The following is a 26,218-nucleotide window of genomic DNA, read 5'->3' on the forward strand; positions in this document are numbered from 1 at the left end:
CTAAAATAGGAATATTCAATGCACTAAGAGAATAAAAAGTAAATTAACACAGTGATTCAGTAGCTACATTGAGAATCTCACAGTAATGCCTGCCAAATCAGGTAATATATCAAAATTTACATTTAATAAAATTACTGTCACAAAGTTCCTTGTTTGCACAGTGCTTCAGAAAAACTACTAGTTGTCAGTCAGTTGTTTTTATAGTTACCAACAACTGTATTTTATCTTGCTTGTGCCAGCCTCAAACCATGATACATATCAACAGTCTCAAAAGTTTGCAGTGCTTGTGCCACCTTCTGTCAGAGTCTGCCCAGTTCCCTCTCTCTCCCCCATTCCCTTCACCTCTGTCGTCATCCCAAGAGCAGGATGACTGTCAGCTGCACAGCTTCTCTGCTCCAGCCCTGGAGATGGACGTGGAATGCACCCTTTTTATTCTTCCCACCTCAATGACTCTTCCTGCCTGCCAAGCAGAGTCATAACAGCTACATGGGGGACAAATGGGATCTCTATGTCCACAAACTTCATAATATCCCAGTAGCATCATTCTCCCCCTCCTCCTATAAAAACTTTCCTTTGCACTAATATGATTGGAGGTATCAGGATCTTTTAGGTTTTTATTTATATCCTTATTTTGACTCAAATTATGTTGTCAATGTCGCCTTGACAGATCCCAAACTCCTTCAGTGTCCTCCTACTAGGGAGTCCTGAAGAATCCGAAAAGCACTTGAACCCAGAATCCAAAGTCATCTCTACTAACTGCAAGGAATGATCCAAACTTACAGGGTAAGATTCTTTTCATTTCCTATGCTAGGAGTCCCTGGGTCTCAAGTTTGTTATTATTTATTATAACAACACAGACTGAATGGAAAATGTCAACTTGTTTTTTTCTTCTTGGAAGGTGAAGAACTGAAGAGGTATGCATGAATTTAAGTAATGCTTAAAAATAACTGTAAGATCTTTAAATATGTATCAGGTAACTTAAAGGATACTAGTGCTGTAGGTCTTTATGAATTTCATTCACACTTATGGATTTATATTTTTATGCTACTCAAATCAAGATACACCAGGAAGTGCAAATAAATCTTGTTAGAAAGGTGCCAACACACTGAAGAAGCCTATACTTATTTTTTTGGTTTTTTTTTGATCTTGGTTGTAAGATGCTGTATTTACCATATTCAGGATCAGAATAAATTTCTGATGGTTTTATGAAAACACTTCCTACTTTGCTTTTTACTCAGCCCCTCCTAAAGAGAGGCATCACTTGATCACTGCATTCCTGATCACAATTCCACGGGTATCCACACAGAGATGATGGAGCACTAGAAGTCCAGCAGCTCACTAGTTAGGGATAGGACGGGGGAATGCATTCTCACTGCTTGGCCAGAAGTGCTGGTGTTTAACAGTAGGCACAATGATAATAATGTTATCAGTATTGCTAGTTAATTAACTTTAGCTGCAGTTTTCAAGAACAAAAATGTCAAGGGATGACAAGAAATTGACAAGGAGGTAAGACTCAAATACATTTAGAAGGAGGGCAGAGAAGAGAAAAGCAGTCTGCAAGGCCCTTGCTTCCTCTTTACTCCAGAGAAGCCAAATTGGTAAAGGTAGGACTCCAGTGGGAAGTTAGCTTTCATCCTTTTTCCTGTGCTGCAGGAATCTTTGCATTTTCTGATAAGAACAAAAATATGTTATACACTGGGAAATTTTAGGGATTATTCATGTTTCTGTATCCTTTAATGAATAGCTGTTGCACATTTGTATTTAGGGCCAGGGGGGACATTGACAACTAATATTTTTTCCAGCCGTGTCCAAGCTATTCAAAGAAAGTCATGCAGATGCAAATTTAAACTATCATTAATCATGTCTGGAAAAGATGCTCCCCATCATGCAAAAATGCTACTAGAATCAGGTAGCGAGTTACTTTCAGAAACTAAAGAAATTCTTGTACCAAAATTGTATTTGTAACTTTTAATCTTCCTGATTTATTTGCATTGTAAACATTCCCTCTTCAATTGCTGAGCCTTTTCACTTAGACTATACAATTTAAAAACAACTGAATGTACAAAGAGAGTTAAATTTTTACAGGGGGGCTGAAATCTGTAATAGCCTGTCTTCTCAGTGGTTTCTGAATTGTAATAAAGAGAAAAATTTATTGTTGGAAATGCTGAAAGGGTAAGAAAGCATAAATCTTTCTTTTAACAGCTTTCTAAGCAGCTGTTAGCTGTCCAGCCAAATATAAGTTCTAAATAGACCTGATTTGTGAGTACAATAAATAACTGGATCAAGGAAGCTGGAAGCACGTACAGATTTAAATCTGGAAAACATATATGTGATGTATCAGTTCTGATTTCTGACAATTGTCATAAAACTGATTTTTGTCTTTATTAATTTAGCTTTGTGAAAAGCATTTTAATACAAAAAGAGCTAGGGATGAGTGAGAAACGAGTACCAATGCTTGTTCTGAAGGAATAAATCTGTTTTTTTTAAAATATTTGGTGTTTTGTATGTGATTCTGATGTCTTCTATATCACTACCATCATGTACATTAATTTTTCTTCATATAAATAATTTCTAAACAAACCAATGCTTCTTTGCATTCTCACAGCCACCAGAGCAAACCAGAAAGTTATAAAAAAAGAAAAGACAACAATCCCCACTCAAATACTGCTCCTGGCTTTTCAAGGCAGTCCCAGGGCCTGCCTCCTCTGACCTCAGTATTTCAGGAGTAATTAACTTGATAGATCAGTCAAAAGCTTTCAGTGCATATTAGATCAAAATTCTCAGCTCATGCATGAAACAAGTGATAAAATACTTTAATTCAGAATGCACTAAAAGCAAAAGGGGGAACAATCAAACTGCTGCACAATCAGGTGTCAAACATTTTACCCTGGTAAGCAGACCTGTATCCTATCGCAAGCACATTTCTCTCTCTCTCTCAGGATTTTTTATTGAGGTGCACAGAGAGAAATGAAAGAGAAAACAATTTCTATTTCTGCTCCATGTTTTTCTCTTGTGGAATGTGTTTGGAGAATTGTTTCCCCAGAGTGAGCGCTTGGTTGGACCATGGTGGATTGTTTGGGCCTGATGGCCAATCGGATCCACCTGTGTCTGGACTCTGGCGAACAGGGTCACGAGTTGTGAGTTAGTGAGATATGATAGTTAGAGAAAGTAGCATCTAGTATTTAGTATCCTCTTTTATATAGAATATTAATGTATTATAACATAATTATAATAAAGAAATCATTCAGCCTTCTGAAATGGAGTTAGACATCATCATTCTTCCCATTGGGTTTGCCGACATCTACAACAAGTGGTGACCCCGAACGTTGGATGAAGAACCAGGACCTGGATTGGTCCACAGCCGTGATTTAACACGGGAAAGGATGTGAACCCTCTTGAAAAGGCATGTCCGACGTCCCTGCGAGGGATAGGGGAGGTAAGACACCATGGAAACCCTCTCTATAGGACCAGGTGCAGCCCCGAGCAGTTTGCCATAACTGGACGCCTCTGCCTTCCTTTGAAAGGTACTGATTTTCTGATAATAGTACTACCCTGATCTGGGATGGACTTTAACCTTGGGAAGAGATGTCTGCAGATTTCGACATTGGTTTTTCTTGTGTACATGGCCCTATACTTGCCATCGGGAGAGATTTGGCTCGGGTCACTGGAATTTCTATCCCTGATGATGATTTTTTGGAGTTTCTTGAATATGCAGACAGTCGTGCTTTTTTCGGGGATCTGGCTTTTTCCCTGAATACAGAGGCTTGGAGATCCCTGTATTTCCTCATCAAGCAAAGCATCATGCGAGATCTCTGGGCGTTTCGATACATGAAAGTTTATTTAGAGCTTCTTCCAATAGTCCAGAAATGGACCCCTTTTCCGATAATCCAGTCTCTGCTGCGAAAAGGGGGGGGGGGGGGGGGGGGGGCAGAGCCTTTGTCCGTGGCTCAGAAGTTTTCTTCTGCTTCTGCGCCGAGAGAGCCTCCGCCTCCTCCTCCTCCTCCTCCTCCTCCTCCTCCTCCTCCACCTCCACCTCCACCTCGTCCTGCTCCTGCAGCGAGGGAGCCCCGCCTCCACGTCCCTTCGGAGGGTGCGGGGCCACTCCCGGCGGAGGCGGAGACGCCGCTCCGCCCGCCGGTTTCCCTGCCTGCAGCCGTGCCTCCTCCTCCTCCTGCCCATTCGGAGCTGGGAGACACACCCGCCACTGAGAGCCAGCCTGAAGCCACCTCGGCAGGGGCGGAGACGCCGCCTGCGCCGGCTCCCGCGCCGGCCCCTGCCTCGGAGTTGTCAGCCACGCCTCCAGCACCGCCCGTCATCGCTCACGCGGCGGCGGCTGCGCTCCCTGCACCAGCGGCTGATCCCTGCACAGCGGTCGGTTCCGCCGCGCCGGTGGCCCCAACCGCCGGCTCGGAGCCTGTTCCCGATGCGAGCTGTGATGATTTAGAAGACCCCCTGCCTGCGGCGCCGGCCGAGGACCTCCCAGCGACGGCTCCGCCGCCTACATCGGCTGTGATGCGCGCCTCGCCGCCCGCACCGGCCCCGCTGGTCCCGGCTGCCCCGCCGCCTCCCGCGGCTTTCGCCGTGTCGCCAGGCGCTGCCAACTGCAACAGCAGCGAGCAGCAGCAGCCTGGGGCCGCGTTGGAGCGGACCCCGCCGTCTCCAATCAGCCCGGGGTCCCCTCCCAGCCTGTTCTCTGCTGCTGGCGCTCCTCGGCAGCTCCTTGCAGCTGCCGCGAAAGTGAAAGTTATGAAGTTTAGTGCCTTTCTGGGGGACAGTGTTTTTCTTGGTCCAGTTCTTGCTTGGGTGGGGGATTCTCGCCGGAGCTCGAGGCCCCTCGCCCCTCCCGCTCACGTTTGGGGGGCGGGGGGGATGAGTTCTGGGAATGCTGCCGCTGGTCTTGTGCCCGGAGAGCGTGGGGGTGCTGCCGCCAGGGGTCAGAGAGCTGCGTGGCGGCCCAACCATGCCGCAGGTCCTGAGAACCAACATTTCTCTGGGGAAAACACCTTCTCTGCTGAGCCCTGGGGCAGTTCTTGTGTCATGCCCTCGTTTGAGGGGAGGGGGCAACCGCGTCCTGAGAGGCTGTGGCTGCGGCCACGGCCAGGCGCGGTGCGGGATGAACACAATGCTGGAAGAGTTGCCGTGACACTGGCCGCGTGGTGGAGGCGGGTTGTGAAGATGAAGAGCCCGCCCCGCCGGTCGGGCTGGGACCGATTGGTCCAAGCCCCCCAGCCGGAGGACCCCGTGTGCCCCACGGCCGAGTTTGGGATCTTGGCTCCGCCCGCATGGACCGGGGCCGCCAGCTGCGCAGGGTCTTAAAGCCTGCTACTTGCTGGGCATTCTGAGTCCGAGATTAAAAAAAAAAAAAAAAAAAACAACCCCAAAAAAACCAAACCAAAACAAAAAAAACCAATAAATTAGATTTAAGATTAATTAAATAGAGGTGGTTGAAAAGACCAAAAAAAAAAAAAAAAAAAAGTGGTTGATTTAAGAGTTTTGGCCATGGCATTTCAGAGATTTTTTCAGTTTTTTTTTTTTTAATTTGGTGATGGTTTTTGCACAAGAAAGGTATGTTTGCATGGTTGACGATCAGCCCAGAGTTGGTTTTATCAGTTGTTGCAGTCTCTGGGATGACATTCAGTGTTTTGGTATTAGATAATTATATGATGCCACATTTGGTTTTTGTTTATGGTTTTTAATCAGTTGTTTGGAATTTGAAATTTGAGCATTCTTTTAATTGTTGTTTGGGTTTTTATGTTGTAAGTTTTGTTTTAGAGATTTGATAGATGGTTTGCAGGTAAAGGATCTCTTTGAACATTCCACATCAGCATTTGATTTGGCTTTTGATTGATAACTAGCAAATTGATAAGGGGACCTCTTGAGATGTGTTTGCTCTCTTTTGCAGGACCCTGCAGAAGAATTGCAGATGCAGTTTTTTTATTTTATTTTTTTTTAATTTATACTAAAACGGTGATATGTGGCAAGCACATTTCTCTCTCTCTCAGGTTTTTTTATTGAGGTGCACAGAGAGAAATGAAAGAGAAAACAATTTCTATTTCTGCTCCATGTTTTTCTCTTGTGGAATGTGTTTGGAGAATTGTTTACCCAGAGTGAGTGCTTGGTTGGACCATGGTGGATTGTTTGGGCCTGATGGCCAATCGGATCCACCTGTGTCTGGACTCTGGCGAACAGGGTCACGAGTTGTGAGTTAGTGAGATATGATAGTTAGAGAAAGTAGCATCTAGTATTTAGTATCCTCTTTTATATAGAATATTAATGTATTATAACATAATTATAATAAAGAAATCATTCAGCTTTCTGAAATGGAGTTAGACATCATCATTCTTCCCATTGGGTTCGCCGACATCTACAACAGTATCCCAAATCAAAAGTGTGTTCAAAACTTGTTTTACATTCTAGGAAGGTTGTAGGTGAGCAAGTAAAACCATTAATCCCTGGCGTCCTTTGGCATAGGGCACAACCTCTTCCCCTCCCTTGGAGTAACTGATGTGTTTCCCTATTTACAGAGTTAGAACAGCTTCAGAAGAAAAATACTGCTCATGGAGTGCTGGCATACATTCAGGTCAACAATTTGTCTAAGGTATGAAAAGAAAGCATGGCATCCATCGATACCTGTAATGTGTCGTTCATGCAGTAGTTTTCATGAAGTAGCAGTGAGATGTGTGTGAAGTGATGCAGGTGATTACTTTGCAACTTCCTCTGTATGCTAAGGATCATGACAAATGCATTTTCATTGACCCCACAGTGTCAGCTTTTTATTTTATATTTGTGGACTTTAATCATACCCCTTGATACTAAACACATTTGGGCTTAAACATAAGGAGATTTAATGAGCAGTGCATTGGGCAAGATCCTACTGCCATGAGCAGTTCTGCCAAGAGTCTGAGAAGGCGTGTCATGAGCTGACTCCTTTCAAACACTGCTGCCAGCACCAATCCCTTGAGCAGCGTAGGGCACCTTATTCTTGAGTTTGGCTCATCCCCCAGCCCCAGCTGTGTTTACCAGAGGTGACATCTGAGCACTCATACTCCACAAAGGTATCAAAATAAATACAGCGGCACTTCATCATCCTCTAAAAATGCTTGGAATTAATTGATGTATGTTTTGTTGCTAACAAAGGAATCTCCAGTCAGGCACTGTGTGGTACTATGCCCATAAAACATTTAAATCTTTCCCCTGTGTTGAAATGTCTTGTTGTGATCCCATACTTCAAAGGAGTATAATTTATCTTTCAGCTAAGCTTAACTGATGAAAATTCTTTCTCCTGGCTTTAAATATGTATGCCTCACTTGAAGCCACTGTGGTAGATAGGGACAGGCGAACGGAAGATCTCGGGATGTGACGGAAAGCTAGACCCTTCCCCCCTTCTTCCTGCTATAGTTAATCAATTACCCCTAAAGCATGCAGCCCCTCCTAAACCCAGTAGTTTTCCACTCCTTACCAACCCCAACCAGACCCACCATCCCCTTCTGACGTAGTGAAGCCCCCTTGACTATTTAACCCCATGAGATAAGATAATAAACGCCATTTGACCATCCACCACATTGGTGTCTGTGCATGTCTGTGGCCCGAGTGACCTGGGGGAGGCCGGGTTGCCGTGCTGTGTCTTGAACCAGGTCGCCAGCCTTCTCATCAGAAGGCGACATATGGTGCCGAAACCCTCGGGTAGCGGGAATCTCCTGGACAAGAGACAGCGGCCAGAACGGCCAAGCCGATTCTAGGCGGGGGAGACGTCCCCGGACCAGCGAACCACATGGAGGCCATCGCGAAGGTCGTAAGTTCGATTTATAAGCAGTGGGGAATTAAGTGTAAGCTCAAGGATTTTTACCTCGCTATTGCGAGACTCCTTGAACTTGGGACGATTGAACGTCCCATGGATATACTACACCCGGAGGTGTGGGGGAAATGTACAGCCGCGTTAGCCGAGGAAACAAAAACCTCAGGCAGCGGGAAAAGCCTTAAGGCTTGGGGAAAAGTCGAGCGGGCTCTGCGCGAAGCATTAGAGGAACAAGAAACATGGAGCGCGGCGAGCGCATGTTTATTAGCTACACCCAAACTGGGGGTAGGAGCGGCAACGCAAACCGCCCCCGACAGTGAGGTACCCGGGAGCGGGGACCCGGGGGGATCGGGCGTGTTCCCCCCCTCCCTGAGCCCGAGCCCAACCCCCCCCGCGGGACTTCTCGAAAAACTCGCGGACCCCCCGTACGTCCCTTCACCGCGGATCGGCGACTTGGCGCCGGGGGCGCGACAGCGCACGCAGTCCGTTTGGGAGGAACTGGCTAGGGAAGCCAGAGACGCGGAGGGACGAGCGGCGCCGCCGCCGCCGCCCTATCCCGCCAAACATGGCGCCGATGACCGAGAAGATGGGCGGGGCGCGCATGCTCCCTGCGGGAAGACCCCGAATACCCGGATTCTCGCTAGTGCGCAGCCGTGAGGAAAGGAGGAGGAGGGGGGCGGCAGAGAGCGCATGCCCAATCGGGAGCCATGCTCAGCGCCACTACCATCTAAGGGAGAGACCTCCCCCTGTGGGCGGCAGGGCAAGCCCAGGGGGCGGGAACGGCACCACCCCCGAAGGGAGGGGGAGGGACGGGGCCGGAGCCGCATGAAAAGGCACCGGGACCCGGAAACGCGCTGGCACTCGACTTCCGGCTCTGAGTCGAGCTCTGTCAGCACCGACAGCTCGGGAGAGCTGACGGATGCTGATGGGGACTCAGAAACGGAAAAAGCGGAGCTGACGCGGTTTGAAACAAAACCAAATAAAGCCTTGAGCCACATCGAAAGGCAATCACAATGCGAACCAGCCCAGTTTACCGACTGGGCTAGAATAAAGATAGCTTGTGCAAAATGGGCTCCTTCCGGGGCAGTAAAAGCCTTCCCGGTGAGGATCACCGGACCAGAGGGAAACCAACAACGGGTATATAATCTGGTAAACCCCAAAGGGCAGCCATGCCCAGTGCTGGACATCAAGGACTGCTTCTCTTCAATACAGCCACAACCCAGGGGACTAACAAGAATTGCGAGTTTCCCTTTACAGGACATGCTCGTGGGTCGTCCCTGTAACGCGTACATCCCGGTTCCAGAGAAAAGCGACGAACCACCAAAACGCCAGACAGCACCCAAGAATCCTACACCGGTGAGACCCAGACAGCAACGGTGGCACTGTGTGATCTTGCTATTAGGGCTCATCGCCGGGGGGCGAGCCAACCCAGACTATCACCCCCATCAGCCATTCAGGTGGGTCATGCAGCATCTTTCAAGTGACAAGGTGTTCAAAGAAATCACCACGGCAGGCACCCCATCCTTCGTGTTCCATATCACCGACCTGTTTCCAGGACGACCAAAACTACGACCCCATCACCCGCACATCATGTACATGTACCTGTCCTACTGGTGCCCAGCCTCCAACCCTGGGAAGAAGTACTGTAACTACCCGGGGTGGGGATATTGCGGGCACTGGGGCTGTGAAACCATTGTCACAGATGCCAGACCATCAGGAGAGGGGTGGGAAGCGCAGGAGCCTGATAGATTCCTGCAGTTCACCTGGGCACCTACTGGCTGTAAAAAGCCCACCTTCAAGGGAGGGGTCTATGACAACTATCATACACAACCCAAATATCGGAAGTGCACGGACTATAACATGACGGTCCTGCAGCCAGAACACCCTAGTTGGGCCACAGGCAGAACGTGGACGGTAGTCCTCAAGGCGCCAAAAGAGTGGGTGAACGTGCGAATTATCAGGCTCCAACCACCGGCACCCCGACCGGTAGGACCCAATATGGTTATTAAGGACGTGCTGAAAGGGGGAAACGTTACCCATCCCAAACCACTACCCACAAAGGCCACTGATATCCCGACCGGCCATGCAGATGCCTTCCAAACAGGCCGCTTAGCCGAGTCGGACTCAGACCCAATCTTCCGCATGCTAGAGGCTACCTTTCTATCCTTGAACGAATCCAACCCAAACCTAACCAATTCTTGCTGGCTTTGTTACGATGTTAAACCTCCTTTCTACGAAGGAGTCACTCTAGACACCCCCTTCAGTTACTCCACAGCCGAAGCCCCTCACCAGTGCAGATGGGACACCCCCCGTAGGGGAATCACCCTGAATCAAGTCACAGGCCGGGGCAAATGCTTTGGCAATGCAGCCTTGGCGAAGCAGAAAGGCAACCTCTGCACCGAAGTCGTCAAGCCCAACAGAAAGATCAACAAGTGGGCGGTCCCATCCGCATCTGGGATGTGGGTTTGTCAGAAATCTGGGGTGAGTCCTTGCGTGTTCCTTGCCAAATTCAATGACGCTACCGATTTCTGTGTCCAAGTTCTAATTGTTCCTAGAGTCCTGTACCACTCAGACGAGGAGGTGTACCACATCTTCGAGGAGCCCGGCCAACTCCACAAAAGAGAAATAATAACGGGAGTGACTATCGCAATGCTGCTCGGCCTGGGAGCAGCTGGCACAGCCACAGGTGTCTCGGCCCTCGCGACCCGACACCAAGGGCTTGCTCAGCTGCAAATGACCATCGATGAGGACCTGCAGAGGATCGAGAAATCCATCTCCTTTCTAGAGAAATCAGTTTCCTCGCTTTCGGAAGTGGTCTTACAGAACAGGCGGGGACTGGACCTCTTGTTCATGCAGCAAGGAGGTCTGTGTGCCGCCTTGAAGGAGGAATGCTGCTTCTACGCGGACCACACAGGAGTCGTTAAAGACTCCATGGCAGAACTCCGAGATAGACTGGCTCAAAGAAAGAGAGACAGGGAAACCCAACAGAGCTGGTTCGAGTCCTGGTTCAATCAATCACCATGGCTCACCACTCTAATTTCCACCCTAGTAGGTCCACTAGCGATACTGCTTTTAACCTTCACATTCGGACCTTGTCTGCTAAACAGGCTGGTCTCATTTGTTCAAGCTCGCCTAGAACGGGCCAACATCCTGTTCATAGGCCGGCAACAAATGCTGTGAACCAAAAACCGAGGACACTGCCAGTCGCAGAGGTTCTCTAAACTTCCCTTGCGAAGATTACTCAGGTTTACCAAAAAACCCTTTTCCCTTATCACATTACAACTTTATACCTCACCTTAGTGCCTATGTTTATAACTACCCCATTCATTAGTAAAAAAGGGGGGGGGAGATGTGGTAGATAGGGACAGGCGAACGGAAGATCTCGGGATGTGACGGAAAGCTAGACCCTTCCCCCCTTCTTCCTGCTATAGTTAATCAATTACCCCTAAAGCATGCAGCCCCTCCTAAACCCAGTAGTTTTCCACTCCTTACCAACCCCAACCAGACCCACCATCCCCTTCTGACGTAGTGAAGCCCCCTTGACTATTTAACCCCATGAGATAAGATAATAAACGCCATTTGACCATCCACCACATTGGTGTCTGTGCATGTCTGTGGCCCGAGTGACCTGGGGGAGGCCGGGTTGCCGTGCTGTGTCTTGAACCAGGTCGCCAGCCTTCTCATCAGAAGGCGACAAGCCACTTTTTTTTTTTTTTTGTTCTTTAATTCCATATAATAGGTTGTCTAATCAAATTATTAGTTGTAATTTTTTTAGTCAAAATAACCCAGTATCTTGATCTCTGGGGGCAGGCATGTTGATTTTTAATGAATTGGTTGATTTTCTGGCAGTTTATAAACTGTTTGTGCTGAGTATATCAATTATCATCATCATGTAATCAAATCTGCCAATTATGTGACATGGTGTTAGTTCATTGAGCAAATGCAAAGAAAAGGCTGTGACCAAAACTGCTGGGTCCATACTAGTTCTGTGATATGGGAAGAACAATCAAGTTGTAGAATTAACTCAGAAATTTTATAGTTAATTTTAATTATCTTCATCTCCTTCTGTCATGAAAGCTGTGTCTTGGATCCTCCTCCTTTCCTCCAGTCACAAAGCTAGGCTGTGATTGTTTCTAATTATTTTATAGGACAGAAAACCTTTTTGTAAACAATGGTGAGAAACACACTTCTGTGACAAGATAATACCAAACTGGATAGAGTAGTATCAACAAAGAGATCTGTCAGCTGTGACAACTTCATGACAGATTTATCTCCCATCCAAAATATTTTTCTCTCTTTTATGGGTACTGATGAAACATACTTTCCAGGATGATTCCTTCCCCCAAGAAACAACCCCCTCACCAAATCCCAGAGTAGTGTCTACATGCTTTTTTGCAAAGGAATGGGTCATAAAAAAATCTGAGATTTTTAATACATCCCTAGCCATGCCTTTTAATGAGAAGAGATTTAAGAGAAGGAACAGTTTACACTGGCATATTTTTTTTTCTTTAAAATTTAACAAACTCAGAAAGCTAAACAACAGGCATTTGGGAGCTCCAAAGGAAGACCTCAAAGTACTCAGAGTTAGGCTGAATATGCTGGTTGCTCCCAGCTGACAGACCAAGATATTGAGGGCCATGAAGAAGGAAATTGGGGCTGAAGGTGTGTTACAAATCCCACTATCACTGAAAATGTTGAGAAATCCTCTTCCCCAGAACAGTGTCTTCTGTCCTCCTCAACAAGTGCTTTCTGCAGCCAGTCTGAAAGTCACGCACAACACATACAGTTCTACATATTTACAGTATAGCTGTAGAGAGTGCCCTTCTCCCTTGCTTCTCTTGCGTTGTCTTTTCAGGAATGAGACCCCCAATTTCACCACACCTAAAGACTGATGCCACTGTGGTAGGGGAGAAGCACACCAGCCACTGACTGTGAATGAACACTACTTGTCTTCAGGGCTTCAGACAACTTCTCTGATGGATTTTGGACAGACACAAATTTAGCAGGCTCAGGAATGTCATTAAGCTTCTGCCTAGCCTCAGTTCCATATCAGCACGGCTTGGACAACCTGCCTCTCTGCACACACCACACCACAGATCAAGTGCAATGGAGATAAACAAGATATTTTAGTCCTCTTACCTTCTGCTGTAGTGAAATAAGCTCCTTTCCATGCTTGTGAAACACCCTTGTGAATAAATTGATATGTAAATATGTGTGTATTTGAATATATTTTTCCTACTACAGAAGGCATTGGAGAAACTAAGCATCTTTAGTTGTTCACCAGCAAAGCTGGACTGATATTTTTTGTTTTAATCATAACAGTTGGTATGCAATTATGGGAAAAAATGAGTTTTAGGACTGTGTGGAGCTTGCTCAAAGGCACAAATGAAAGGGTATGGTTTTTGCTTGTGCTTGTTTCTTGCTTATGCTTCATTTTTCTGCCCTAAAGAAGTAAACATTTTCTTCCACCCCATATAGGCTGCTTATCATATGGGAGAATCAGTCAGAGGGAGCTGGCTGAGGAATCATCTTTCAGAGGAGCTGCTGAGGCAGTTTCAAGGTGGGATATCTGGAAACCCACAGAGCTCTGATACTCATGGTATTGACTGGTGCCAAACATTGAGATGTTGCTGCTTCCAGGGCTTCTTCCAGGAGAGGCAGAGCTCTTTGCCTGCAAGATGTTACAAACTTCCTTTGTTCCTGAGAAATGCATGAACATGTTTGGGTTTTTTCCCCTTGATCGTGCACCTTGCTTTCCTTGAAGCCTCTGGCAGCAAAGTTGGAGGACAGACAGACAGCTGAGTAGACCAAGTCCACTTGCTTTGTAAGGAAGTCAAGTAAAAAAAGATTTCTTTAATACTGTGTTGATCTTAGTGACCTCTACTGAGCTCCTGTCCTTTCCTGAGACAGAGAATTAGTCTCCCTTCTATTCTTGGTATGAAGTGATCAGCTTGTTCCTTTGCCATGGGAATGGACAATGAATAAAAATCAATTCTCATTTAAGAAGCTACAGCAGTTTGCCTTTGCCTTTTCCTGCTGCCTGTATTGATTCCCTAAGCTCTCAGGGACACTATCAATCCTGCTGCAGTCCAGATTTATTTGAAAAGGAACTGTGATGATGGGTGCAGTTCCTGAGAAAAATCCCTTCCATCTCCTCTTTGCTCTTCTGAGAGACAAACCAAGGCCATCTATCCTATCCGTGGTGGTGTGGATTCTCTGGAGAAGTTTACAGCCCAGTGCCATGATTGTCACTGCAATGAAAATTGCAGTGCTTGTCACTGCAGGCCTTGTTGCTGCAGCTCTTGTTTAGGTGTAGCAGAAAAAGAAAAAGGAAGTTTACTTTGGGGAAGAAACAGAAATGTGACAACTTTTTCCTGAAGGCATTTTCAAAGGTAAACACAGAATAATACTAACAAATAAAATACTTGTTAGTATTTTCTGATGGTCCCGTGACTCTAAATTACCTTGAAATAGTCAACAGGTCTGTAGCATCCTGTCCAAACAGTGCTCATGTGTCTGCCCCATCTCATAGCATATTTTTCATTTGCATAAGGCACTGGATGTAAGTTGGCTCACACTAAACACCCCACCAGAAATGATACCTAAAATGTTAATCTTGAAATTTATGCTACTGTAAATAACTATGTGGGGTGAGGAGATAGTGGAAAGTTAGGTGCCCATGACTTCAAATATTTATGCTCTTATAGATCACTAGGTAATTGTTTCCACCCTTTTCTCCCAAGCAGGAAATCCAAGCCCAAGGAGCTCTGGTGCAGCAGGTTGTTATAACCTGGCTTTTATTGATGGTGGCAAGGTGAACTGCTGCAAAACAAGCTTACTTACTGGGCTGCATTAAGCACCATCTTTAAAATAATAATTTTATGCACATGAAAGAATGTATCTCATTAGTTTTTCCACGCCTTTATTCTCATTAGTGAAAAAAACTCCACAAACCAATGGGAAAGTTACCTCAGGTGCCTGAAGCATCTGCCATCATGCAGGGTTTATTTATAGAAAAAGCTATAAGCAGTCACTCATTGCATACATTTCAACATTCACTCCCAGACTTGAAAACTCAAACTCAGTCTGCTATATCTCTTTGCAAAGAGAATTTCCTATTCATTTTCTCTGGGATTCATGGATTAAAAACTCTGATATTGGCAAGAAATATGAGCCTGGTACCAAAAGTTCAATACATCCCTGCTCTGTGCTGGCAAGTAAAAACATTTTCTGTGGACAATCACCTGAGAAGATTTCTCTGCCCTTCCTGCAGAATTTTCTCCACACTTTCTATTTCCTCCTAGTCTTGCATATGCTTCTGTTCTGCATATCTATGCTGGGTTGTGGTGGTCACTTTCAGTTGCTACTGTGTCTGACTGAATTCAATGCAACTCTTTTGTGTTCACTGGATCTAACTTTTTTTTCCTGGAGACCAAAAACCCTGGCAACAGTGCCAGGTGATTATAAATCCCAAACTGCTATTACTGGATGCAGGAGAATCCTGAGACTGTAGGAGTTCTCACTGCTTGAACGTAAGAGTTAAGCCTTAAAACTATTCACAGTTGCATCTTAGCTTATTTGAAGGTAGGTGCTAGACTTCTGTAAAATAATTGTTAGTCCTTGTAGAATAAGCCCAAGTGTATGAGGTTCACTAGGCAGATATTGATAATTAGTTCTGTTTTTTTTTTTTTTTTAGTGCAGTTGAAACACATCAATTATTTAATGAGTTTTGAAGTGCTGAAATGTGTTTCCCTCTCAATGAAAAATTTATGCCATGAGGCAATGAACAGTTTACCTTTGCCCAGTCAATAAGTGTTTTTTTAGACATATGAAAATAATCTTAATCCATAGGGGAGGACTGAGGATCCCCAATGTGCATAAGAGGAAGCCTTTCAGTTTCTCTTACTTGAAATTTGTAAAAATATACTTGAAAACTGCTGAAATGAAGTTAGCACTGAGATTCAAGGAATGTGCTAAGGAACTCAGAGTGCATTTTGGGAGATAGTTTTTAAGGACTTCCTTCTTGCATTTACATCTGTTGCATATGCAGAGCCATGCAGAAATAAGTTTAAATGTTCTGGGAGGGAACAGTGATAAAGAAAAAATTCAGTGAGGCTCTACAATGAACAAATAAAGGGAAGTTTTCTGTCAGTAGAAAATAAAACTTGCCTGCATTTTCTTCTCTTTAAAATTACTCAAACTATGCATCAAAGGTGTTGGATTTTTAATTTTTTGTTACCAGGACGCTTAAAGTCCTCATTTGACGATCAGTATTCCTTACAGAGTATTGTGCTCTGTCTGTAGTGTTTTGAGAAGTGTTTAACTCTTCATATTCTTTGCACTCAGGAGAATGTTTTGGTACAAGCTTATGGCAAGGACATTTGATAGTCCCTATCTCTACAGACAACTTAGTGAATATACGTTTTAAGACTAACTTTGGTGCATATACACACTGAGGTTTTGTTCAGTAGCCCTGATTCAATGTAGAAATTCTGTCCAATTTTCCACCCTTACTGAAAACAGTGAACTAACTGTCATTTTATTTTCTGATTGAAGTTTTTTTAACATAAAACTGGTGCCAGCAAAACCTGTAAAGCAAAAATGAAAATATAAGGTTCAGGTGCTAAAAGTTAAATTGTTTATCCATCAATTTGTTATATGTATTCTGTGGTAAGTAGATTAACACAGCTGATTTGGGCAACCAGTCAAGTAATTTTGAGAGGTTTGTGGAGAGATTTCCAATTTTAAAAGATGATGTGTGTGCATATACATTTATTTATTTATTTATTTATTTATTTATCAGCAGTAAATGGAGCAGATGAAGGATTCCAGCATCACATATGGCTAAGAGAAGGGAGCTAGGGAAAGTCTGTGCAGAGAACTGTCAAACAGCATGTGAGTGAGCAGGATGAAGACAGACAGGTTGTCTCCATCACTGTGGATGCACAAAGTACAGAAAAGGGAACACATACCACTTACACCTTCTTCCTCTGTATTCCCACCACTGTAGAATTAGACGGTGAGGAGTGGCATACAGGTGCAGTACAAATGCCACTGTGTGTGATGGTTTTTTTTTCCACAGGAGATGTAAATCTCACATTTGAAGGGGCTGCCTCCATCTAAGCTAAACTTACAGTTTATAAACAGAACATGAGTTCTCCCCATGTGGAGAAAACAAATCAGTCACTTGGGCTCCATTTATTCTTAGAGGTCCTGACCACAGGGATGGAAAAATTCACCCCGTTCCCACTCTTAGTCCACTGCCCTAGCAACATTTCAGTGGGAGATGAACTGGGACAAAACTCCTGAAAAACATACTTTACCCAAGACAAATGGAACAGCAAAAATTTCCAGTTTTGCAAAGCACAGAGTCTAACAATTTAATTATGTCAAAAGAATAGGCAGCAATAGCAAAATACATCTAAGTAAGTCTTTACTAGTGAAATAAAAATCTGTATGAGAACTGCAATACCATCACAGAATGTTGCATCTCTAATTATTATATAAGCTTACCTTAAAAGTCAACAATGCTGTAATTTTGCTTTTTGTAGAGTGGTACTTATGTTCTGGTGGAAAAAAACGTAATGCTTTGTTTTGTAGTAAGTTCATTTTGGACAATTATAAGTCTACTTAGTATAAATTGGACTTTGTTTGGAAAATGTTATTTTTATTGGAAGTTATTGAAGTGATGACAGAAAACTCTCCTATTCCTTGTCTGATCCATGCCCAAATGAGGGTCAGAAAAGAAATTCCTTTTCCCATAAGCTGAAAATTTAAAATAAATAATTTTCATAGTTTATTCGATTTTTAAAGGATCATTTTCTACATGTATAGTATTTCATTTTGACTAGAATGCCATTGAAAAGTGTGAATTATTTAATGAGTTTTGAAGAGCTTAACTGCCATTTCTTTAAAAACCTGAAATCCTTAAATGCATCTAGGATGCAGACAATTTAAATCCACACAGCTGTTTGCTTACTCCCCCCAGTAGAATGCAGAAGGGAATCAGGGCCGTAAAAGTGCAATAACCCTTCCTGTGTTGAGATAAACAGTTTAGAAAGTAAAGCAAAAGCTGTGGACAAAAATAAAACAAAACAAGGAATTCATTCCCCACTTCCTGTGGGCAGCTGTCCATGATCTCCAGGAAAGCAGGATTCCCTACTGCATGATGGCTACTTGGGAAGGCAAATGCCATCACTTCATCTTCTTCATCACTTCATCTTCTGAGCTCTGACTGCTGATCACGAGGCCATATGGTCTGGAATGTCCCTTAGGTCAGTCAGAGTCCACTGTCCCAGCTGCATCACCTCCCAGCTCCTTGCTCACACCCATTCTGCTCGCTACTGGAGCAGTGTGAGGAGCAGCAAAGGCCTTCATGCTGTGTGACCAACCCCTGTCAAATAAAAACAGTGTCACTTTGCTAGCCTGGTTTGATTATATGCAGCAGTGCTGCCTCACTGCTCTGTAGATATTTTTAACTCAGTCAGAGAGAAAGAGAAAGGTTTTCTAACCAGGCAAGAGCCTGGGAAACAGTTAAGAAAGAATCTAAATAATTCTCTAATCTATCTTGTTATTCACATTGTTTATAGATATGCTCTGCCACTGTGCGTCATTCACTGCACACCAATGGTGTGACATGTTTTTACTCTAAGACCAATGAAATTAATCTTCTTGATGTTCTCTATATATAGAGCAGTATATTTGAAATAAATCAGAGCTCATTTTCTTTGCCTTCTAATCTAGAGTTCTCTGTTCCCGTCCTGCTCGACAGCGACACTGCTCTCCTGTGCTTTCCAATTGTTCTGCATTTTATTTCCTTGTCTGTGAACTCCAGAGGGAGGTATCACATTTTTTTCTTTTTTTGTCCAGTTTAGTTGTACTGTAGTTCTTGAGAAGAATTCCTTCATTTTGTTTGGTATTATGGCAACTGATGAGGATTAACTAGGGTGAGCTGTGAAAGTGACTTCTCCTTTTGCTTGCCTTGGTTTTAGTGGGGTTACTCAGTTACCTTTGGAGCATGCAGCAGACACAGAGGTGCACCAATTGCTACCCATTCTCCCATGTGTTTAGGAGCACTTTTTCCTTCAGAGCAGTGCTGTGTCTCATAGAAGAGCAGAAGGCAAAACTTTTCACCAAGAATGGTCATCAGACAGACTTAGTCCTGAATGTGCTTCAGTCACAGCAGCCTCTCACCACACTCCTCTGGAATTTCCATCATATTGCTCCCAAGGAAAGGTGAGACCATAAGTACACCTAAAGCTCTACTGACTGCTTTACAATAGCACCTAAAGATCCAAGAACTTCCTGACTGCCAGATAAGAGGAGACAATGTGTCCTTTTTAGCACTATTTCACCAGAAACACAGGTTGAGAAAGACCTGATTTGCTTTTGTGACACTATGTTCCACAAAGAGATTGCATTTAAAAAATGCTATTAATTATTTTAGAATTTTTTCCACCCATCTGAAGAATGGTTAACAGCTTGAAATAATGCAGGATCTTTGTGATATGGGTTGCATGACTGTCTCACAGCAGAATTTTCTCAAAGTAGGATTCAACGATTTAAGTAGTTGAAATCCCCAGCTGCCTGTGCTAAAGACAAAAGAGTGGCCAATTTAATTAACCACAGCTGCAAGGAGCATAATTCATTATCAATTTTACCAATATCAATATCCCAAATGTGAAAGAGGCTGGAACACAGATGTCTAACCAGGAAGGCAATGCTGTAAATCTGATTGCTTTCCTTGCTCTCTTGCTCTTTAACTGATTGCAAGAAAAAAACGAAAACCAAACCAAACAAACAAACAAAAAAACCAAACAAACAACAACAACAACAAAAAAAACCAAAACCCAAACAAAAAACCCTCCAATTTATTTGATTAGCATAGTGGAAAACTGCCCAAAAAAGTCATTAAAGAGCACTTCCCTGAATCCTTAAAATTGCTTTTACTTCCATTACAAATACTTCCCTTCTAACCTGATTTTGTCATGCAACAGTTGTGGCAGTGATAATGGTTAGTCACAGAAATGAAAAAAAGGAAGGAGTTCAAATGGTCACATAGACTGTCTTCTTAAATCTAGGAGAAAATTAACTGTATCTGATTCATTACTATGTTTCTTAAAATCAATTTTAGAAATTCCTGTCACCAGGTACTCTGCCACATCTTTGCCTATCAGTCAACACTGTCAGGAGTAAGATTTGCCATGTATTTGTTATAAATTGAGGCAAATAATTTGTTCAGCCTTTTGAGAATCAATCAGAAATTTATTGGTTACAGCAAGCAATGGCAAGCACACAGCGCTGGGTGCAGCCAGGGAGTCAGCGCTCCGCCAACGGCTCACACCGTTTCCCCCTTCTTGAAATGAACAGGGCTAATGCCTTTATTAATGTTCAGCTCTTTATTAAAAAGATCAGCCGGGCAGGGGGCTCGACACGGAGCTCGCCCCTGCAGTTGTAGCTTTCCCAGGTGGCTGAAAGGAAGGAGGCGTACAGAGTCTGTCACTGAAGTCCAGAGCAGCAGCTGTCCCTTCTTCTTTCCTTGTGTCACACCAGTGCCCAGAGGATGAGGAGGCGTGGTGTGCAGAGTCTGTTGCTGAAGTCCAGAACAACAGCTGTCCCCGCTCCTTCCCTGGTGGCAGCACTAGGGCTCTCTCTCTGTCTCCCTGTCTCCCTGCTTCTCACAGCCTAACCTAGTCTATTCTTTGTTAGGTGATGGCGACGAGTAAAAGTCAATCAGGGGATGTGTTTCCCTCTTCCTCAGCTAGGGCATTTGTCTAGACTCTACTGTGTTCAGTTTTTGATTTATGGTCCTTTTTATCTCCTAAAAATACTCCCATGATCCTAAGGGTTTTTTATTAGCATGTTAGTCCCAGAATGGCAGTGTGGAGGGGTGGGAGGCCAGTTATCTCCAGGTAGTTTAGAGAAAACAAACAGAGCAATTAGCTAATTAGCATTTCAATATCGGTACTTAGCTAGAGTTAGTAGTTTTTTTAGTGTTGCCATGGGAACTAAGAAGGCCCTGCCTGCGTCTCTGGGGAACACGTAGAAACTGTTCATTACACTTCCCACAGTCCTTTATACTCTTTCTTCTTCCATGTCCGTGGTATTTCTGGGTGTACTCTGCGCTTGCACCCTCTGTTGCTAGGGAGTCTTCTTCTACTCTCTGGTGGTCGTTTGAGGAAGGCTCCTCTCTTCCTCCTCGGTGAAAAGTTCACAGCCCTGTAATGATCTTTTCCATATAAGGTTAGTTATGTGCCTAAGTTCTAGTTGCACAATCAGCTTAAGTAATTAACATACTATCTAGTTTCTGTCTTGCGGTTTTCTGTTATCTACACAAGTCTTCTCCTTTCTGTCTTGCATTCCCTTAATGATGAACAAAGAGTCCTTTTTAACTTATCACATATTTAGCATTATTTTTGTGCTCTGAATTAAGATAATTACTATTTACTTTGCCTTTGAAAATCAGAGCTGATTAGGGAGTCATATTTTCATTCTACAAGGAATTCCAGCCTCCGAATGCTATTGTTATCCCAAATGAGAGAAAGAAGCCAAAATGGTATTTTTTTCCTCAAAGTTAAAATGTCATATCTTGGATTAGGATGACCAAAATGTTTTCAAGTCTGTCAAACCATTTGTCTAATTATCCTTTCATACAGTCATCTGCATGAAATCATTCAAAGAAAAGATTTTAGCATTATCAGAATGGTACATGAAAGCTGAAATTATGTGCTTTGCCTTTCCTGCTGAAATTGCTACCGAATCTTTTACATGCCTGTGTTATGTGTAATAGGCACAGTTCGCGTCTATGAAGTGATATATGGATAGGAGTTTTATATGATTAAGTATAGACACAAAGCAAGTGAGCCAGGGCCAAGCGGGGGGGTTGTCTCATGTATGTCGAAACCATTGTAGACAAGGCTTTATTTACAAGTTAATACAAGTGGCTCACACAGAGATGGGCCGTTTCTTGAGATAATCTAGGAACGCACAAGCGATGATTGTCCTGGCAACTACCCAGGATTGGAATCGTTGGAATCTCCGGGGGATGCATCTCAATGTTGGGTTCCCGTAACTCCATCATTGAGGTACATTGCTTCCCGGACCTCGGATTGTTCAACCGGTGCTGGGAAAAGAGACTTTATGAATATGTGGGACTTTGAATGGAAAGAAAAGGCTGATCACCGAAATTCCGGCCTCAAGCAAAATAAACTGTATAAAAACTGCTCACGCAGAACAGGTGTTGTGAAGCACAGGAGACCCTCTGCTAGAGTAGCTGAACCTGTGTCTCACCCAGCGCCGATCCCGAGCTCGGCACTGTCCTTTTCTTTGTGGCTGGCTCAGATAGAATTTGTTCTTTATAAGAAAAATTATTTTTTCTTTTTTTAATTTGGCTGGGTCATTTTTTACCCATAACGCCTGTGACTTGTTTATTTTATTCTCAAATAAATTACATTCTTTGTTGGAAGATTATTCTAACTCTTTGCTAGATTGCAGTGAATAGCTTGCTTGGTAATTTTATTTTTTTTTTACAAGGACAATGACTGTGATAATAGATTTTTTTTTAAAGACAAGCTTTCCTGTTATTTACAATCAAATTCTGTGTTAAAATATTACATGAAAACCAACACAGATTAGTATTTTATCCAATTTTACTGAAATGATTTTACTAATATCACCAATATCCAAAACCTTAGTTTCAGAATAAATCAAGACTTCTGGGCAAGAAACTACTAGAGCTGAGACAGAGGATGTGCACCAGAGACCTGTAACACCACTGCAGTCATTGATGTTGCATTCTTTGAGCTGCTGGAATTAAACACGGGTAGGGAGTGGAGAGGGAGCAGGGGGCAACAGCAGATCTACTTTTTTCCCTTTGAATCCTGAGCTCCCTGCACTATATGAGTGTGCCTATCATTGCACACAGTGCATCATTACTAGTGGAAGATAGGCATAGCCCCAGGAATGTGTGTGGAGATCAGGAGAAACCCCTGGAAATTAAATTTGTGGGGAAGTCAACATTCTTTCTAGTTCAGTGCAGCAAACTAATAAAAACAGCTTGTAGTGAGTGAATCAATAAACAATAACCCCACCCTCAGCTGAGTTTTCCATGATAAAGTTATGTTGATTTAGCATGATTTAACAGCATGATTTAATCTTGGAAACTTCAACCTTGGAGTGGACTCCTGCATTCCCAACCAACCCACATTGCTAGGTCAAGATTGCTGCTTTTCTTTTACTGAATAGGACACTTGATGTTGAAGCAGACAGAAATAATACCCCATTGCTCTGCTGCTCTTTGCTGAACCTGCATTTCCCACTCAGCCTGATCTAAAGCTGATTTACTGCCACTAGAGCTGACAGAATCCTGTTAGTCACTGAAATAACATCAGCATAGCAGGAGGGGAATGGAGCAACAGATGTTTATCGCAGACCAGGATCCCAAACATCTGAGGAGACTTAACAGCTTCTTCTGTTCAAATTACAGATTTTGCATGAAGCTCCAAGGCAAAATACAAATGCCAGCCTGACAGCTTCACAGCCCAGAAACTGGTTCTCATTGTCCCTGCTAAATCCAGCCCTCTCTACATCTCACCCAAATTTCCACAGACTCATAGTAAAATCTTCCTCTGGAAATGCTGCATTGTACCAGAACACATCACTATTGGTCGAAATGAGACACAGTACCACTGCTTTATATTTTGACCACAAACCCCAACATTATCTCTTCTCCTCAAGGTCATGGAGATATTTTGACTACATCACATACTCTGTGAGCTGTCATGTATTGCATCTTCTTACACCTTCTTCAAGCTGCTTTTGGGAGCATTGCTGTTTAATGCCAGCAAAATATGTGTCATTTGCTACTGTTCCTAAACCTTCCTTTGCAACATCTGCTTCCCAGGTAGGAGGGCCAGTGCTAGTAGAAATGAAGACACCATGTGTTCAGTTCAATAAAGAAGTGTATTAATGCACAGGAGGTGTCAGTGCTCTCCCCAGCTATCAAAAGAAGGCTGTATCCAAGTCTCAGGAGGTTTGAGGTACAAGGTGAAAGAAGCACCAGCCAGGGCTGTGGAGCCTGCTGTCATTTAGCAATGAGAGCTTGTACTATGCGTCTGTTAGTGCTGACACCTCCTTGTGATGGGGCTTGCCACTCAACATCAGTAGAAAAAGGAAACAGCCCAACTTACTGGCAGCCAAAATACATATTCAGGGGAGCCTTTAGAGCAGCAGAGAAAGGACCAAGCATCTCACTGCACTGATTTCTAAGGGCAGAAATTATCAGATTCCTAAAGTGTCTTTAAAATGGTCTCATTTGACTGGCTTTAATACGTGATTCTTGCTTTCTTAGGCTAAGTGATTATTTTATTCAAAATATCCAGAATACAGTTCCTTAAAAATAGGTCCTTTCCTGCACTATATTAATTGTCATAAATAGTAAACACATACAAAATGTCCTCTGAAGCTAGACAATTTCATTCTCTACTTAAAATTCTCCCTATTATTTAAATGATGGGAATTCACTTTGCTTGCAAAAAAATATTTTGCCTGTTGACATGTTTTTCACATTAAATCTATGACTAAAGAGCAGGAAATTGACAAAATATCTCTCTTCTCTATATGTTGAGTTTTTTTTTTATTCCCCCTCTGGTTTTCCTTTTACAGCAACATGGGACATTATTTTTCATTGCACCTGCCTGGATTGTGTCAACTCACACCTTTTATCAGAATGGACACTGATGTTTTTTCAAAGACTAAAATCTGTAAGTCCCATCATTATGTGATATTTCTCTTAGGAGAAATCAGTTTCTAACTGATTATCTCAGATGCTACATTTTAACTGGGGAATGGGCATTTGTCATAAAAAACTGGGTGCTCCCTGCCCCAAACCAGAAATATCCTCAAACTTAATTCTAAATATATTTGCACATATATGTGTGTTTATAAAGATGTATATTATCCTACCCCCTACATATATATTTATGAATTAAGTCAATCTTGGGATTTTTTAGATGTTTGTGACAGGCATAACCACGAGCATTAAAAATCTTTGCAAGTTTCTAAGGTAACAGAATGTGTTTGTTTCCAAACTGAAATCTGGAGGACCAATAATTTACAAGAGAGAAGAAAAAAATTTAGCAAAACATGGAAAGCAAACAGACCATAATGAATCATTCTTGGATTTCACTACTTGAAGGCACCTTAAAAATAGGGAATGGATTTCCATAGTGTATAATGACATCTGACTGCTGAAATGTCACTGGTATTTGGGAGCAACAACTCTCAAAAAGCCTTGGTGCCTGGACACTTCACATACATTTTCCCAAACACATTACAGCTGCCCAACATGTAGAAACACCATTCCAAGAGCTCAATTGAAAGCAAAATGAATTATATGAGATATAAATATCCATTGATTATAGCAGGGTAATTGTTTAAGGTATTTCCCTCATGCACAAAAAAATATTTCAATTATATCTAACCTACAAATTCTCCTTTATAGAGTTTTACAGCTGCTTTCTCAATACTTTAAACTGCTTAACTTTTTTTATCCTCTGGCTTAACAGCTGAAGTGTTTTCCACAGGTTTACTTTGAAAAAGTAAATCTAATGTACTATAATGTCACTGGTAAATGTTTATTTACTGTAGACTTTACATGCTGTTAATTTATCTTCTCTTTATAAGTAATTTTCCAGAAAATTCAGCCTGTGAAGATCCAATGAAGAACCAGCTTTTAATCTTAAGAAGATTTTTTAAAAGTTCTTTATTGAAATGCTGTCAATTATGAAGCAGAAAAATGTTCTGCAACCTGTACTTTTTTCTTCTCCCTGCAGCTCCTGTAATTTGATGTATTCTCTTCTTGCATCCTTTATATGCCCATAAAGTTAATTACAGCTACACCTTATTCACATCCTTAATCTTCAAGCTATTGAATAGGCTTTAATGAATACAGGATATATTATTTAATCTAAAAGACAAATCAGGCAGAAAAAAGGTGAGAACAAGGAGGTATTCACTGCTTTTAAAGGCCCATCCACTATAAGAGAGTTTTGAGCATATCTCCCCAACCCTATCTGTTTTTCTGCTCTGACAGATCCCATCCCTCCTTACACTCCTAAAAAACTTCAGCATTTAGGGCTCTTCAAGGGACATAGATTCCTCTTCCTCTTCTTACCATCTGACTTTTCTAGCATTTTATTTTTGTATCAGTGGAAGCTGAACTCTTTTCCTCTTTCTCTTTGGGTAGCATTTCAACACCCTTTTTTCTCCACTCTCCTCATTTTCCTATTGCAAGCCTTCCTGACTCAGTATCCACCTCCTCATATAACATCCACAGGCAGTTTTCTATATCAGGGACACAGAATCTCACTCTGCTTATGTGCTACTCTGATATATTTGTTCTCTGCATGTAATTAATTCTACTAA

Source organism: Vidua macroura, chromosome 4 (genome assembly GCF_024509145.1).
Source record: "Vidua macroura isolate BioBank_ID:100142 chromosome 4, ASM2450914v1, whole genome shotgun sequence".
NCBI lineage: Eukaryota > Metazoa > Chordata > Aves > Passeriformes > Viduidae > Vidua > Vidua macroura.